The sequence below is a fragment of the Phacochoerus africanus genome, chromosome 8, assembly GCF_016906955.1.
Source record: "Phacochoerus africanus isolate WHEZ1 chromosome 8, ROS_Pafr_v1, whole genome shotgun sequence".
In the NCBI taxonomy this organism is placed as follows: domain Eukaryota; kingdom Metazoa; phylum Chordata; class Mammalia; order Artiodactyla; family Suidae; genus Phacochoerus; species Phacochoerus africanus.
In genome coordinates, this window is record NC_062551.1 from 150,316,020 (window position 1) to 150,333,321 (window position 17,302).

General features: G+C 42.4%; 1 long non-coding RNA gene across 1 annotated transcript; it reads left to right on the forward strand.

Moving 5' to 3' along the window:
• Positions 1 to 1,950: 1,950 nt before the first annotated feature.
• On the forward strand, positions 1,951 to 14,527 carry LOC125133772 (uncharacterized). The gene is made up of 2 exons (XR_007136505.1): positions 1,951 to 2,328; positions 13,651 to 14,527. It is a non-coding gene; the product is annotated as an uncharacterized LOC125133772 (long non-coding RNA).
• The last annotated feature ends 2,775 nt before the right edge of the window (positions 14,528 to 17,302 follow it).

Below are 17,302 nucleotides of genomic sequence, written 5' to 3' on the forward strand. Positions count from 1 at the left end.
TTAATTATCCTACTAAATCCCCATCAGATACTTGCTAATTGGAGGAATGAATGAATGAATTGAAGAAAAAAATTGCCCTAACTTTATTGACAAACCCGGTGTTACTGTAGGCAACACACTTGCTGTTCTCTCTGAGCTTCTTCTGGTACAGCTGCAAGAACAGTTACGTAAGGTACGTCTGTCCACTGAGAAGAACCTTGTGTTAAAACGTGCTGGTCACAGATCATTCTGTCGTGTGCCCCTCCTCTAGCAACAGCGGGACCTAGTGCCTCACTGTCTCCTCATCACAGCAGATTCCCGGGAAAAATCCGGAAGGCACCCTCCCGTGATGCCTGTCCTGTGAGGAGCTGTCCACGTGATCCCCAAAGCTGGAGCACCACATGGTTGCCAGGTTGGGGCTTCCCGCATCCATGCCAATGTTGGAAATCCCCTGGAAATCCCTCTAATATTCAACATCTCAGTTTCTTCTTTTTGATGTCATGGGACCTAGGAATGTTCGGAACATGCCCTTCAACCCCTGTTTTCTAAAGACCTATTTATTTTAGTCCTTGCTATGTATTTATTTAGGAATAAAATCAACACTTGGAATCATTGCAGCATATGGTTAGTGTTTGCTGGAAGGGGTGGGGTATCCATTTCTCCATCATGTGGCGAAAGTGCAGCAGCTGTAATATCTCATTACAGAGCTTCACTTTATTTAATAACAAAAAATAGTATTGCACTACTTAACAAAATTATCCTCATCCTCCCCACCCACCCCCCAAAACCTGATCTGTGGTTTCAATGCCTCTTGCCGTAATAGCTTTAGATGGTTTGCATGTGATATTCGTTAGCTCCAGGATCTGCTTTCAATTCAGTTGCTTCAGATTGTATTTGCACTCTGAGCCATTAGTCACCAAATGTTGACAAGCATTTGTAAGGATGCCATCTCCCCCTTTGTTTATATGCAAGGGCAGCAACCAAAATGATTTATTTATGCTTTAATTAAAATTTGTGGATAGACCAGTGATTTTTAGCAGTGACTTTTCTAATTTGTGGGTTCCAGAAAGAAAAAAAAAATCAATAACCTGATACCATTTATGTTTTTATAGTTAGCCCCAGGCATTTATAATGCAGACCTGCCACTCACCTGCAGTCTTACTCTGAGGAGAGTGATCCTGACCACATAAATCTTCCCCAGAGGCCAAGAGGGTCTATATTTCAGAGTCACTTCCCTTCTGTGTCAGCTGTAAGTGAGACGTTACATGCTTTCCATTCTCATGGTTTTCATGACAAGGCACAAGGCTAAAATTAATATTGAGAGTAAATTGATGGACTGTAAGTTTTATAATACCTGACCCAATCCGTAGCGAGTCCTTAGAATTTTAATAATTTAAACCAATTGATTTTGGTTCCTGCGTATCCTTCTCCACATTGAAAATGTACCTTACAGAGTCTTTGGAAAGAATATACCCCCCAAACCACGCCTTTGTGGGAACTTAATATATTCGACTTTGCAGGTGCATAAATCTCTGTGAAATCACACCAAGTTAACACATTTACTAGTGCACACAATTTAGTAACTACTTTGTAAAAATCTAAATAAAGATAAGCCAGGTAGATGGGGAAAGAATGTGTCCCAGTGTATATTAACAAGGCGAGTTCATTGTCTTCACGAGGCTATCAGCCTAACTGGAAAAGAGTTAATTAATTTTCAAGGTGTTCGGGATGGTTTTAATTGCCGTTTTTCAACGTCTGGGAAAATGAACTGTTTTTGCATTCTCTGCCAAACTCAAATTATATCCTCTCCTCCGTAGTCAGGGGTGGGGGTGGGGGAGAGTGATGACAAGTTGGGTGGGAAGCGAGAGACTCGGTTTTGCTCACCATTTTGGCCTCGGAGATAAAGGCATAAGTAACAAGGAGAAGCTTGTTTTAGTTCAGAAAGTCCCCCGAAGAAAGATCCCATCTGAGTTACTGCGATTTCCCTCCTTTCGGAATAAATGTTTTCCAAGGTCCCTGCAAACACTCATACTCACGTGTTCGACTTTTCCTCTTTCTCTCATTCCACCCCCTTCTCTTAGCTTTTGCAGTTCAGCTCCGGGACACTGAAGTCAAGTGTTCATTGCAGCACGTTGGAAACATCTGGCCATGCTATCAAGGAGACCCGCACCCTGCTTACCTTTGAGGACAGAGTTTGTGTCCTTCGCTAGGGGGAGGATTTCCTAGCTCATGGAGGTTATAGTTCGTTTCTCGGGAACTATCTAATTCAAAGGTGCCAGCTATAATTTTAAGCAGCAGAACCCTGCCTTCAGATGAACCATGGACACCGTAATTCATTTTATAAATCAGGTAAGTGTGAAACTGCTGCTCGGGTTGAAATGGTGCTTCAAAAATAGATGATGAAGGAGAGGAACTCGTCCTTCGTCCCGCCTTCCCACCCACAGCCCATGGGGATCTCTACAGATCTCCTGAAGCTACTTAGAGCAGAGGGGGGGAGAAAACACCACTGAACTAACACTACTTCAGTATCAAAATCTGTTAATGAAAGTGAGAAAGAAATGAAAAAGCCAAACACATCTTAATATGGCCTCTCTCTCTCATAAGTACGTCTCTCTACTCTCCGGGTCACCCCTCCCTTCTGTGTGAGACATACTGACTGTCTTTCAATTCCTGGAACACAATTAATTCTCTCCTACCTTTATGCTCTTGAACAGAGGCTTCACTCTTTCTGGAATACACCATGTCTTATCCCCTACACATCTCATCATCAGGCTCACTCCAACTAACACTTTCACTCAGAGCTCTTGTCCTGTATGAAGCCTTCTCTGACTCTCAAACACTAGGTTGAATATCCCTAGGATATGTTTTCCTGTAAGATCAAGTCCTTTCCCAATCAGCACTTCACACTCTGTGTGGTCCCCAGGAGGGAAGGAGTGGATGGGCAGTTTGGGTTTTTTTTTTTCTTTTTTGTTTTTAATTACTCAAATGAATTTATCACATCTGTAGTTACATAATGATCTCATTTCACAGGATTTCCATCCCACAGCCCAAGCACATCCCCCCACTGTTTGGGGTTTTTTGGATGTAAACTGTTATATTTGGATTGGATGAGCAATGGAGCCCTACAGAACAGCACAGGGAACTGTGTGTGATTGGGTCACTTTGCTGTACAAAAGAAATTGAAAAAACATTGTAAATCAACTATACTTTAATTTAAAAAAAGAAAAATGTTTTAAAAAAAGAAAAAAGAAAGAGAAAAGTGAGCACTATTTACAAAAATCTCCTACTATGGAATAAATTTAATAAAATGTATGTAATACTTGGGAGTTCCCTGGCAGCTCAGTGGGTTAATGATCTAGCATTGTCACTGCTGTGGCTTGGGTCACTGCTTGGAGTGGGTTCAATTCCTGGGCTGAGAACTTCTGCATGCTGTGGGTATAGCCAAAAAAAGATGTACAATATTTGTACACTGAAAATTACAAAACATCAATGAAAGAAATGAAAGACCTAAATAAACAGTGAGAAATCCCATGTTCGTGGATTGGTAAACTTAATACTGTTAGTGTTTCAATACTTCCCATGTGGTCAATACAATTAGTATCAACAGTTCAGATGGCTTTTTTATTCACCAGAAATCAATATTGCGATCCTAAAATTCACATGGAAATGCAAGGACTTCCAATAGGTAAAACAGTCTTGAAAAAGAAGAACAAGTTTGGAGGACTCACATTTTCTAATTTCAACATTTCAGAATTTACTACAGGAGTTCCCCTTGAGGCCAAACAGGTTAAGGACCCAATGTTGTCTCCATGAGGATGCAGGTTCTATCTCTGGCCTCACTCAGTGGGTAAAGGATTCAGTGTTATGATAAGCTGCAGTGTAGATTACAGATATGGCTTGGATCCATTGTTGATGTGGTGTAGGCCTCAGCAGCACTAATTTTTGTTTTTGTTTTGTCTTTTTGTCTTTTAGGCCGGCATCCTCGGCATATGGAGGGTCGCAGGCTAGGAGCTGAATCGGTGCTGTAGCCACCAGCCTATGCCAGAGCCATAGCAACACAGGATCTGAGCCAAGTCTGTGACTTACACCACAGTTCACTGCAACGCCAGATCCTTAACCCACTGAGTGAGACCAGGGATAGAACTCCCCACTCTCATGGATGCTAGCTGGGTTAGTTAATCGCTGGGCTACGACGGGAACTCCAGCAGCTCTAATTTGACCCCTAGCCTGGGAAATTCCATATGCCACAGGTGTGGCCATAAAAAGAAAAAAAAATTTTTACTATGGAACTGTAGTAATTAAAACAGCGCGGACCTGGCAAAAGGATAGGTGTATAAATCAACGACATAGAATTCAAAATCCAGAAATAAACTCTTGCATTAATGGTCCATTAATTTTCAACAAGGAGGACAAGACAGTACAATAGGAGAAAGAGCAGTCTTTTAACAAGTGGTGCTTGAACAACTGGCTCTGCACAGAATGAATAAAGTTGGACCCCTTTGCCACATTATACACAAAAATTATCTCAAAATTCTTTATAAACCCAAATGTAGGAACTAAAACTAAAACATACTGAAGAGAAAACATACATAAGTTTTTGTGACCTAGAATTTGGCGATGGTTTATAGAAATGACAACCCTGGAGTTCCCATCGTGGCTCAGTGGTTTACAAATCTGACTAGGAATCATGAGGTTGCAGGTTCAGTCCTTGCCCTTGCTCAGTGGGTTAACGATCCAGCGTTGCCGTGAGCCGTGGTGTAGGTTGCAGACGCAGCTCGGATCCTGCGTTGCTGTGGCTCTCGAGTAGGCCGGCGGCCATAGCTCCGATTCGACCCCTAGTCTGGGGATCTCCATATGCTGCAGGAGCGGCCCAAGAAATAGCAAAAAGACAAAAAAAAAAAAGAGAGATGACAACCCAAAGTGCAAGTGATAAAAGAAAAAGTAGCTAAATCAAGGTTAAACAGATTTTAAAATAAATTCGTCAAAATAAAAATGTATTACAAAGGATACCATCACAAAAGTAAAATTAAAAATTACATGTTCTGATAGGGGTATGAATGTATAAAGTACATTTGAAACTCAATAATAAAAAGGCAAATAACCCAATTTTTAAATGGGGGCAAAGAATTTGAATAGTTTTGTTTTTCTTTTCTTTTCTTTTTTAAGGACCACACTCATAGCATATGGAAGTTTCCAGGCTGTTGGAGAATTAAAATGACTCTGGTTCAGATCATCGGTGTTGGAAAATGAGACACATGAACATGGGGAGATCCCGACAACGTCTCAGACAAAGCAGGAACAAAATGGAGTAACCAAGACTTCCTTTGACAGAAAAGACATATGTTAATTCTCACAAGGCTAGGGGTTGAATCGGAGCCGGTGTGTGCCATAACCACAGTACCTCCAGATCTGAGCCATGTCTGCAACCTACACTGCAGCTCAGGAAAACGCCGGATCCTTAACACATTGAGCAGGGCTAGGGATCAAACCCACATCTTCATGGATACTAGTTGGGTTTGTTACCATTGAGCCACAACAGGAACTCCAGTAAATGAAGTTCTGATATGTTACAACATGGATGAACCTTAAAAACATTATTGTAAGTGAAATAAACCCAAAACAGAAGAAAAAAAAACATTATCCAATTACACTTATTAATACATCTAGAATAAGCAAATTCATAGGGACCAAAAATAGCTTACACGTTATTAGGAGCTGGAGGGTAGGAGGATAGGAAGGGAATATGGGGTTAAAGAATTTTTTAAGGGGGTGCTGAAATTTTTGGAAATAGAGATGGTTTTGCGCAACATTATAAATGTAATTAATACCACTGACTTGCATGCAAAAATGTGTTAAAATGGTAAATTTTATGTTCTATATATTTTATTACTATTTGAAAAATTAATAATAGAATGCAGCAAAAACCATTGAATTGTACATTGTAAGTTGGGTGAATTGTATGCTATGAATTATATTTCAATAGAGCTCTTAAAAATGGCGACAGATTTAAATAGAATTTTTCTAAAGAAGGTATACAAGTGGTCAATAAGCACATGAAAAAATGCTCAACATCACTATTCGTTAGAAACATAAAACTACAACAAGATACCACCTCATGCCCTCTATGATGGCTCTAATTACCAAAACCAAAACAAAAAGCCCAGAAAATTGCAAATGTTGGCAAAGATGTAGAGCATTTGGAAGACTCATATCTTGCTGTTGAGAATGCAAAGTAAGCTAACTACTTTGGAAAACAGTTTAGCAATTCTTCAAAAGTTAAAATTAGAGATAGCATTTGACCTAGCAATTGTACTCTTAGATATATTGGAAAATATTCCTAAGACAATTGAAAGCATATGTCTGCACAGAAACTTGAATAGACATAATCGTAGGAGCACTATTCATATAGCCCCAAATTGGAAACAAACCAAATATTCATCAGTTTATAAATGAATAAGTAAAATGTGGTATTCGATGGAATATTATTTGACCATAAAAAGGAATGAAGTATTGATACATGCTGCATGAGAGGTGAACATTGAAAGCATTATGCTAAGTGAAATAAGCCAGACACAGAAGGCCACATATTGTATGATTGTTTTTATATGAAAAAATATCCAGAAAAGTAACTCTATAGAGAGCGAGTTTGTCAGGGGCCTGGCAGGGAGGGGAAAGAGGACTGAATGCCATTGTGTCTTTGCTTCTTCAAGGGGAGATAAAAATGTTCAAATATTAGTGGTGATGGTTGCACAACTCTATGTATATACCTAAAACCACTGAATTGTACACGTTATAAGAAGGAACTTTATAGGTGAATTATATCTCAATGAATCTTTTATTTAAAAAACTCCCACTATGATTCTACATTTGTCTATTTCTTCCTTCTTGGTCAAGCTTTGCTTTGTATATGTTGAATGTTAAGTTAGTAGGAAGAAAAAATTCTGCAGGTTGGATCTGGTGTTGCCATGGCTGCGGCATAGGCTGGCAGCTGCAGCTCTGACTTGACCCATAGCCTAGGAATTTCCATATGCCATAGGTGAGGCCATAAAAAGAAAAAAAAGAAGAAGAAAAAGAAGGAAATGGAAGAATATTAGAACATCTTCATTCCATTTAATACCCTCCCAAATTTGTGCTTTGTTGTCATGTATTTTAATTCGGTATGTGTTTTATACATTCAATTTCTCTAAACTTTGTCTTTTGCTTTTTTCCTTTCTGTATCTCCATGCTTCAGTGAGGGATCATTTTCCTTCTGCTGAGAACATCTTTAGCATTTTCTTTAGTGTGCATCTGCTGTCTAAAAATGTCTTTATTTTGCCTTCGTTTTTGAAATACATTTTTGATTCTAGATTGCCAATTATAGATTCTATTCTAATATATTTTATTTTAAAAAGCTGTAACTCATTACATTGATTTCACAAACCACAGTGTTGAGGCGATCTGAAGACCACCACAAACCACTGCAAACCTGTAAATAGAAAAACTCTGCTGCAGAATGTGCCCCCTGACCATCTAACTTTTTCAAGTCACCCTGAGAAGTAAAGCGGTTCCCATAGTGAAGAATCTCCAACAAGCTTGCCAAAACACTAACCACTTTTACAGAGAAGGCCTTTGGAACAGTCATTCAGCCTTCAGCTTCCCAGACTCCACGGCTGGATCTGAGCCAACCTTGAGAGTTATAAGAAAGTTTCTACCCAGTAGAGCAACCAGAAATCAGACTGCTCGTGCTGCCATTGCAAGCACAGAATGGAAAAGATACACACTTAGAAAATAACCACTTGTAAAATCACTGACCAACTTTTGCTCTCAGAACTTCAGGAGAACCAGCGAGAGGCAGGCTGTGGCAACCATAAAATTCCAGGATTCACACATGGGTTAAGCATTCGTTGAGTGTTTACACTGTGCCAGGTGCTCAGGGTACAAAGATAAGGTATTGGTCTCCATAACTGATGGGATTCCCATCAAAGCACCTGGTGTGACCACATCCAGCCTTTCTCTTCCCTAAGCACGTTAGGGGGACACCACCCACTTTGCCTCCACATCTCTCCTGTTTTTCCATGGTCTACCAGTAACCCAGGTCGTCTTCTGCATGACTCCATGTGTTTTAGTTGCTGTAATGCTCTCCATCAGGTCAGAGTCAAGCCTTGGGAGCCATTCTTCCATTCATTCAATAAACATTAACTCCATATCTATCGCAAGTCAGGTACAGTTCTAGGTTCTAGAGGTATAAGTCCTGGCATTGTAGAACCCTGTGGAGTAAGGAAGACAACATATAAACAAGCAAATATGTCAGATAGTGGAAAGACTATGAATAAGGGTGACAAGAAAGAGAAACCAAGTATGCTGGGGAAATATTACAAAATGTGGTCAGTGAAGCCCTCGCTGAGGAGGTGAGATCTGGGCAAAGCTTTCAATGAAGCGAAAAAATGAATCATGAAAAAACTTGATGATCGAGCAGTTCCCCAACAGAGGAACATCTCATTTAAAAAATCCCTCAGCTGGATCATGCTTGGTCCATTCCGGGGAGAGCAAAGAGGCCAGCGTGGCTGAAGCACAGACTGCAGGAGAAGGGCTGAAAGGAAACGAGATCAGACGGGCGATCAGGAGCCTGATGTCGTGTCAGATGTTAATTCCAGGTTTTCAAGGCGACGTGGGCCTTTAACAATTATGAATAATTTGTATAATTTTCATATAACTAACAGCGTTTTATTTCTCCAGGCTTTTAATCACTAGTTTATAAGTCTGAATATACATTTATTATTTTATTTTATTGAAGTATAGTTAATTTACAATGTTGTGGTAATTTCTGCTATACAGTAAGGCTTTTCAGTTTTTATACATATATATTCTTTTAAATATTGTTTCCCAATATGCATTATAATAGGACATTGAATATAGTTGTCTGTGCTATGCTGTAGGAGCTTATGGATTATCCCCTTCATTTTTAATGGCTTACATCTACTCACCGCAGCCTCCCACTTTACCCTTCCCCCAACCCCCTCCTCCTTGGCAACCACAAGTCTATACCCTATGTCTGTGACTCTGTTTCTTTTTCTTTTTTCTTTTCTTGCTTTCTTTCTTTGTGTGTGTGTGTGTGTGTGTGTGTCTTTTGGTCTTTTAGGGCTGCACCCGTGGCACATAGAGGTTCCCACGTTAGGGGTCTAATCGGATCTATAGCTGCCAGCCTACACCAGAGCCACAGCAACGCCAGATCTGAGAGAGCTGAGCCGTGTCTGCAACCTACACTACAGCTCATGGCAATTCTGGATCATTAACCCACTGAGCGAGGCCAAGGATCGAACCCGCTACCTCACGGTTGCTAGTCGGATTCATTAACCACTGAGCCGTGAAGGGAACTCCTTTTTTATTTCTTTCTTTCTCTCTTTCATTCTTTTCTTTTGGCTGCACCTGTGGTGGGCACAAGTTCCCAGGCCAAGGAATGAACCCAAGCCACAGAAGTGACCCAAGTCAACCAGCAACAATGCTGGATCCTTAAGCACTAGGCTGCCAGGGAACTCCTGTTTCTGGTTCATAGGTAGGTTCTTTTGTGTCATATTTTAGATTCCACATATAAGTGATATCATATGGTATTTGTCTTTCTCTGACTTAGTATGATAATCTCTAGTTCCATCCATGTTGCTGCAGATGGCATTATATCATTCTTTTTTATTGCTGAGTAGTATTACATTGTGTGTGTGTGTGTGTGTGTGTGTGTGTGTATACCACATCTTCATTCCTCTGTTGATATTTATAGTGTTTCCATGGATATACATTTAATTCTAAATATAGTCTTAGGAAGAGCATGGGTGTGAAGCCACATTGGCTTCACTTTTAGACTTATCTGTAAAATGAGGATAAATGATGTGATATATAAAGCAAAAGCATTCGGCACAGTGCCCAGCGCCCTGATGACCCTCAAATTTCTGTTTTGTGTCCTTCGAGCCCAAGATAGCAGAGAGGTGGGAGATCAGCCTCCTTGGGAAGAGAGGATTCGCCCACGCAGGGCACTGGCTAAACAGAAGAGGTTTCATTCTGCTGGGAAGGCCCGTTTAAGAGGTTTTGGGAAGAGGGGTGAGAATGAGCTTACTCAGAAGAGGATAGATTTGGAAGGGTGGTGGCAGTGGCTGGGAATAGTTACAGGAGGGCAGAAAACAGAGTAGCAGTAAGAGGAGGGCCGCAGTAATCCAGGTGAGAGATGGTGAGAACCTGCCCTCGCTCACTGGTAGAAGAGTGGGAGTGGAGGTGGGAGAAGTGGATTTAAGAGATTCCCACAGGGAGTTCCCACTGTGGTGCAGCAGAAATGAATCCAACTAGTATCCATGAGGATGCGGGTTCCATTCCCTGACCTTGCTCAGTGGGTTAAGGATCCGGTGTCGCAGTGAGCTCTGGTATAGGTTACAGACCCGGCTTGGATCTGGCGTTGCTGTGGTTGTGGTGTAGGCTGGCAGTTGCAGCTCCAGTTTGACCCCAGCCTAGGAAGTTCTATATGCTGCAGGAGCAGCTCTAAAAAGCAATAATAATAATAATAATAATGAAATGAAATGAAATAAAATAAAATAAAATTCAAAGAGAGATTCCCTCAGCTCTTCAAAGCTGTGCGGGCATCCATGCCATTGAGAGCTTCCTTCTCTGTCTAGTTCAACTCTTCTCCCTCTGCACCAAGATGAGATTTTCCTTGTGTTGAGAATCTTCTGCTCAGGAAGCCCCCACTGGCCGCCAAGCTGGCTTGAGAGGCCCTTCCTTATGCTCCTTCTATCACTCACTGATCCTCCCAGAAAGATGCTTTTCTTATGCCTCCTCCTACTCTCTTCCTGGGAGGACAGCAAGGACTCTGGCCCCCTTTCCTTTGTATGTTCGGCACCCTTAATGGATGCTCAGTCAACCTTTGCTTTTCACACTCATCCTAGCATTGTGACTTTCAAACAGAAGTTGATTAAACCGGGGAATGTTCCTTTTTTCACTAAGAACCTAACCATCCCTTGTTATTACAAGGTCTCAGATTTTAAGACCAAGCGGCATTCTTTTAATTTCAGAACAGCATGTGCCCTATAACAAGAACACACCCCACTGCCCAGAGTTCTTATTCCAGGATTAAGGTTTCTAAGGGGAAGCTGGCTTTGGTGCCCAGTAACCAGGTTACTGTTGTTCGGCCTCCATCCTTGAAAACTTGTAATTTATTGATTCTGATATTTATGCTGTATTCCATCACAAGATTCACAGATGATAGAGGTCGGCATGAGATTCCGAATGGCCTGGAGAAAGATCCTAATAATTAAACCAGCGCCTTGGGGAGCACAGTGCCCATTTTCTCTGGGAGTCTATTGTGTATAAATATTCTTTAACAAATTGCATCCCCATCAGGCCAGGACTCCCCAAACAGCACCTTTCAGGTTGATCCAAGAAGACAATTACTTACAGTAAAGCTGGTGAGTGGGGAGGAGACAGTATTTCAAACCTGCAACAAAGGAAAATGTGAAGGCCAGCAATGAGGAGCCCTGTCATTAGACTGGCTGGCGCTGTCCCCTGTCATTAGAGATGCACGGCTCTCTGCTCAATTTCCAGCATTCTGGGAGCAAGATGAACTGGGGGAAAGAGGAAGACCGTATACAGCGCATGCACAGGTTTTGGAATCCAATATTAATACCTGGATTACTAATGCTCCTGACATCAAAGATAGCAATAATAACAGCCAACACTTACGCAAAGCTGACTGTTTGTCGGGCACTGTTCTAACCATTTTATGCGTATTAACACATTTCACCCTCACGGCAACCCAGTGGGACAGGTATGATTATTACTCTCACTTTACAGAGGAGGAAACGGAGGCTTAGGGAGATCAAGCGACCTGCCCAAGGTGACATAGGTAGCAAGTGGTGGGAATGGGAATCGTACTCAGGCCGCCTGGCTCCACAGTCAAGTTTCTTCACTACTCGGCTTTATCAGCTCTTCACCCTGGGCAAGTCGTGTAAGGTCCTTGAGTTAAAGTTATCTCCACTGTTAAATGGGTAAATACGGGGGGGATTCACACAGCAGGGTTATTTTAAGGGGTCAAATAGTAGACACTCAATTAAGAGTAGACAAGAATTAGCAAACAGTGTAGAGAAAACAATCCTGGACTTCAATATCTTGGAACAGTTTTTGACTGTAAGTAAAAGAATCTGGCTTGAGACGCCCTTCCTTACGCGGCTTCCATAGCTCTCTGATCCTCCTTTGCTTTTCTTATGTCTCTCCCCGCTTCCCTTCCTGGGAGGACGCTGGTTGCAGTGTTCTTGGTAATGAAACCCATGAAGGAGTGAGGAAGGCAGGTGGGGGCAGAGGGACGGCCTTTCCGAGTTATCCCAAGGGAGGCCATGCTAGGAAGGGCACACAACCCTGGGCGAGGTGGCACTCATGAGGAAAGGGCAATTGGGGGGATGAGACATCTGGTAGCCATCAGCAAGCAATGCTTCCAGTCCTGGGGGGAAATCTGGGCAATGCACCAAAGCATCTTCTACGGGGCATGGGGTACAGAATTAAAGTGAAACTCACAGCCAGGCTTGAGAAAGGAAATGGCGAGGCTGCACTGGGCAAGCAAAGTAGCAAGAACCAATGGTCTGGAGTCACAATGTCATTCTCCTGGTTCCTTTCACTTAATGTTCCAATTCTAGGCAGAGAGCTCCTGGACGGGTCTACTGGGTTGCATGACACCTGTTGGCTCAGATGGGTGGACACTTTGATCATAAATCCTATCAAGCTCCTCCCGTCAACAGATGGGAACTGTTTCTCCACCCCTTGAATGCGTGCTGCATCCAGTAGGATGCAGGGGAAGTGACACTGCTGCACCAGTTCTGACCCTAACAGGGTTTGAGGACTTCTACTTATTCCCAGCACCCTGCTCTGCTGCCAGGTGAATAGGCTTGGACTAGTCCACTGCAGGATGACACACCATGGGGCACAAGGATGGGTCATCTCAACTAACGCCAACATAGGCCTGCTAATTCCTAGCTGGCTCTGTAGCCAACTGTGCATGTCTGAGTGGGCCCAGATAAGACCACAGGAGCCCAGGCCCACATTTGGATCCACAGAACAATGGGCTAAATATGTGGCCATTGCCACTAGGTATGGGGATGGTTGGTTACTTAACCAACGCTAACTGATACATGCTTGTAATATACTATGTGTCTGTCACCCAAATGCCAGATCATGAGGCCTTGCCCATGGGGATTATGTGTGCTTTCTTCCAGCTCAGGATTTGTCACTCAAACCAGTACCTCCTTTCTTGTACATCTGCTTTTCCTTAGCTGAAGGCGAGGGTGCAGAGTTGAAGAGGCACTTAGTCTCAGATTCCTCACCACATTCAAATCCAAACCAGCAGTTTACCCCTTCAATGAGGTCTGTGGCCCAGAATGAGCTTGTGTGCATGCATGCATGTGGTTTTTTAGTTAGCTAGTTAGTTGACTTTTTTAGTTTTCCAGGTTTAGGAACAATTTTTCAGTTCTTGCAACATTTATTGAAAGCATGTTATGTATCATGCATTATATCAGCTGCTTTCATGCATATTAGCTTATGGTTAACCCCATTTTCCAAAGGCAGAGAAGGTATGTGATTTTCCCTAGGCCATAGAGCTAGTGGCAGAGCCAGAACCAGCAATAAGGTTTTCAAAGTTTAATTTATGAATTCTTTGTCCTATTACAGGCAACCAACCAAGCCAGTGAGCTGTGTGACCACTTCTACAGAAGGATACGGCTTTTGAGTCTACCAAGTAGAATCAATGGATACCTAAAATGAAAGAGAATGTATCTTCAACCAAAATCTGAGATTTGCATTGTTATAGAGCAATAGAACTTGTGTTTACTAATATATATAGTTGATTAACTTCATTGTTTTTGTGGAAAACCATGCTTTGTATTTTACTACATCCCCAAATGTTCTATATGCTGTTTTATTTGGATAATACAGTCTTGAAGGGACACAGATTTCCTGAAGCCTGCTTTTGAATTCAAGTCTAATACTTAACTGGCATGAACCAGAATAGCAGAATTGATTGTCAAACTCTGAAATAATCCCATAGTTAACAGCACACTCTTGCCTGGAGCCTTCAGAAACCCACATATCCCTGACTCAGCTATCTTTTACCTTCACCTCATCCTAACTCCCCAAGATCCAGCAACTAAAGAGTTCACAACCAGCCCAGTGGGGTCTCCGGTACCCAGTCCCAGCAGTACTGTGGGCACCCAGTGTTAGACCTCAACCCCAAATATTAATATTTCTATAGCATTTCTTATTTCTGCTCGATAAACTTGGCACCTTAAAAAGATCTCTGAGAGGGTTTCATTTGTGGATGGGCTGGAGATAGCACAGATTGGTAGAATGGGAAGTCTGCATTCTGGAACTTTCTCCATCTTTACCATGACCCTCCAAAATTGAACTGTCTCATGTCCTATCCACTAGTCTCCTGAAACGTCCCCTGAATAAAAAGGTTCTGTGGTCCTCTGAGATGGTGAATGTTGCTTGCTATCTCCTCTTTCGGGAGCTTCATATATTACATAGTAAAATAAAGGCTCTGAGAAGATCTGTGATTTAAAATCTACTTTGTTTAGTCCAGCATTTCCTAACCATGAAATCCCATTTACATCTCCTTATGCCTATTAAATTTCTACTTTCCCACATGAGAGACTAAGGAGTATAAAAGCCTCAGTGAGGGAGAATGAGAGGCGAGGGGAAGATGGAAAATGCTGCCCCCTGGGTACTTATTAAAGCATTCAGGGACAGGAAGTGAGGAGGCAGGCAGTGGAGCAAGAGAAAAGGGTGCAGTGGTGCACATTGCTGGCCCCTCTGCTCCATGGTCACCTCTGAATCGTGGACAAGTGCAGAGAAGAGGGCCAGCCAGCAGCTGATTCTCCCCAGAATGTCTGGAAGACCTCTGGGCAAGGCTGGTTGAGAACTGGGTTCTTGTTTCAACTCAGTCATTTCTAGCGTGTTGTTTAAATTCCCTGGACCAGTCTTCAGGTCTAAGGATGAAACGAGACAAATACATGGAAACAATTTCAGACTTGAAGTTGCGTGGGAGTCACCTGGAGGACTTGTGAAAACACAGAGAGCTGTCTCTCACCCCCAGCGTTTGATCCAGTAGGTCTGGGGTAGGTAAGGCGGCTGCTGCTGGTGGGAACCACACTTTAAGTAGAATGGATAGAAGTTAAAGTGCTTGGTAATTTGGTAAGCATACGTCTTTATTAAGTTAAATTAATTCATCCAATCTGTGCAAAATAAGAATGTGTTTGGGATAAGGTTTATTTATTTATTTATTTATTTTTATTTTTTTGTTTTTTAGGGCTGCACCCATGGCATGTAGAGGTTCCCAGGTTAAGGGTCAAATCAGAGCTGCAGCGGCCAGCCTACACCACAGCCACAGCAATGTCAGATCTGAGCCACATCTCTGACCTACACCACAGCTCACGGCAACACCGGATCCTTAACCCACTGAACGAGGCCAGGGATCAAACCTGGAACCCTCATGGATGGTAAGTCAGGTAACTCACTGAGCCACGATGGGAACTCCTGAAACCTTATCATCTCTGTGCTTTTGGGAGCAAACGTTTTTGTTTCTGTGCCAAGAAGTGTGATTTCCATGGCAGTAGTTTCAGGAAAGCCTCTGGGCACCCAGCAGACTCTGCCACACTGCATGGGCAGGCAGGCTCTGGCTTCAGGATGTCAACCCCTCAGACATCCCCCCAAGGGGACAGGGTCATCTGTCACCTCCAGAGGAGCTGACCCTGACTGATATGTCCCCTTGGTCACTATACTCTGTGGAGCCCTTATCCCTTAAGATACCCTGTGCTAAAAGCTTTTCTGTGATTATGGCCCCTCGAATATGTACTATTTCTTCTTTGCGTTTCACAGAATTTGTTAATGCATAAAGGCTCTAAGAAGTCCTGCAGGAAAGAAGCCTATTTGATTCTGATGATGTAGTGGTCCAAAGCACAGCGTCTAAGCCTGCACAGTCCAGTACAGTCACCACAAGCACATGTGCATATTTAAATTTAAGTTAATTAAATTTACATATGATTTAAAATTCACTTCCTCAGACCCGCCAGCCATGTTTCAAGTATTCGATGGCATGTGACAAAGATCTACCATTTAAACAGAGCAGATACAGCATATTTCCTTCATTTAGAAAGTTCTATTAGACTCAGACACAGGGCTTCAAAGCCTAGCTCTACTCCTTACCAGCTGTATACATTCACACAGGCTCCCTAAACTCTTAGTGCCTTAGTTTTCTCATTTATAAAATGAGGCAGATAAATGGCACACACTTCAAAGGGCTATTGTGAGAATTCAACAAATTAATAGATGTAGATCACCTAGAATAGGGTCCAGCTAAACAGTGTCTATATGTGTGTGTGTGTGTATGGTCTATATGTGTATATATATATGTATATATAGTCTCTCTCCGACCCCCCATATATATACACATATGCACATATGTAGCAAGCCCTCAATAAATGTTCCTATTATTAGAATTTGTTTAACTGATTGTTCTTAAATTGATTTTTTTCTTGGAGCCCTTTATCTATGTAAGACAATTCACTTCATGCAACCAGTATTCTGTGGAACACAGTTTGGAAAAACATTGTCCTGTATTTCAAAGCAGATTTCAAGAAGTCAGAGAGGTTCTTTACACCGCAGTTCTGAATAGAGTCATGAGAAATCCCCAGGAAGACAAACAGGGCTGAGAACTAGGTGAAACTCTTTAGACTGCAAGAAACAGAGCTCCTTGAAACTAACTTCAAATAACAAAGGCATTTGCGGGGGATGTATTGGGATCTCATGAAACTCAAAGCCAAGTTGAACAACTAGGCCTTAGGCAGGGGGAGAACCATGGCCACTACAGGACTGTAAGAGCAGGAGTTGAAAGCCTTCTTTTGTAGAGTACTTCCAATGACCATTCCCAGCCCAGTTCCAGGTTCTGTCTTCCAGATACATTTTCTTTCTTTTTTTTTTTGTTTTTTTTTGTTTTTGTCTTTTTGTCTTTTTTGTTGTTGTAGTTGTTGTTGTTGTTGCTATTTCTTGGGCCGCTCCCGCGGCATATGGAGGTTCCCAGGCTAGGGGTTGAATCGGAGCTGTAGCCGCTGGCCTACGCCAGAGCCACAGCAATGCAGGATCCAAGCCACATCTGCGACCTACACCACAGCTCACGGCAACGCCGGACCCTTAACCCACTGAGCAAGGGCAGGGACCGAACCCGCAACCTCATCGTTCCTAGTCGGATTCGTTAACCACTGTGCCATGACGGGAACTCCCCCAGATATATTTTCTATAGAAAGAGACTCTTGCAGGCCCAGCTTGG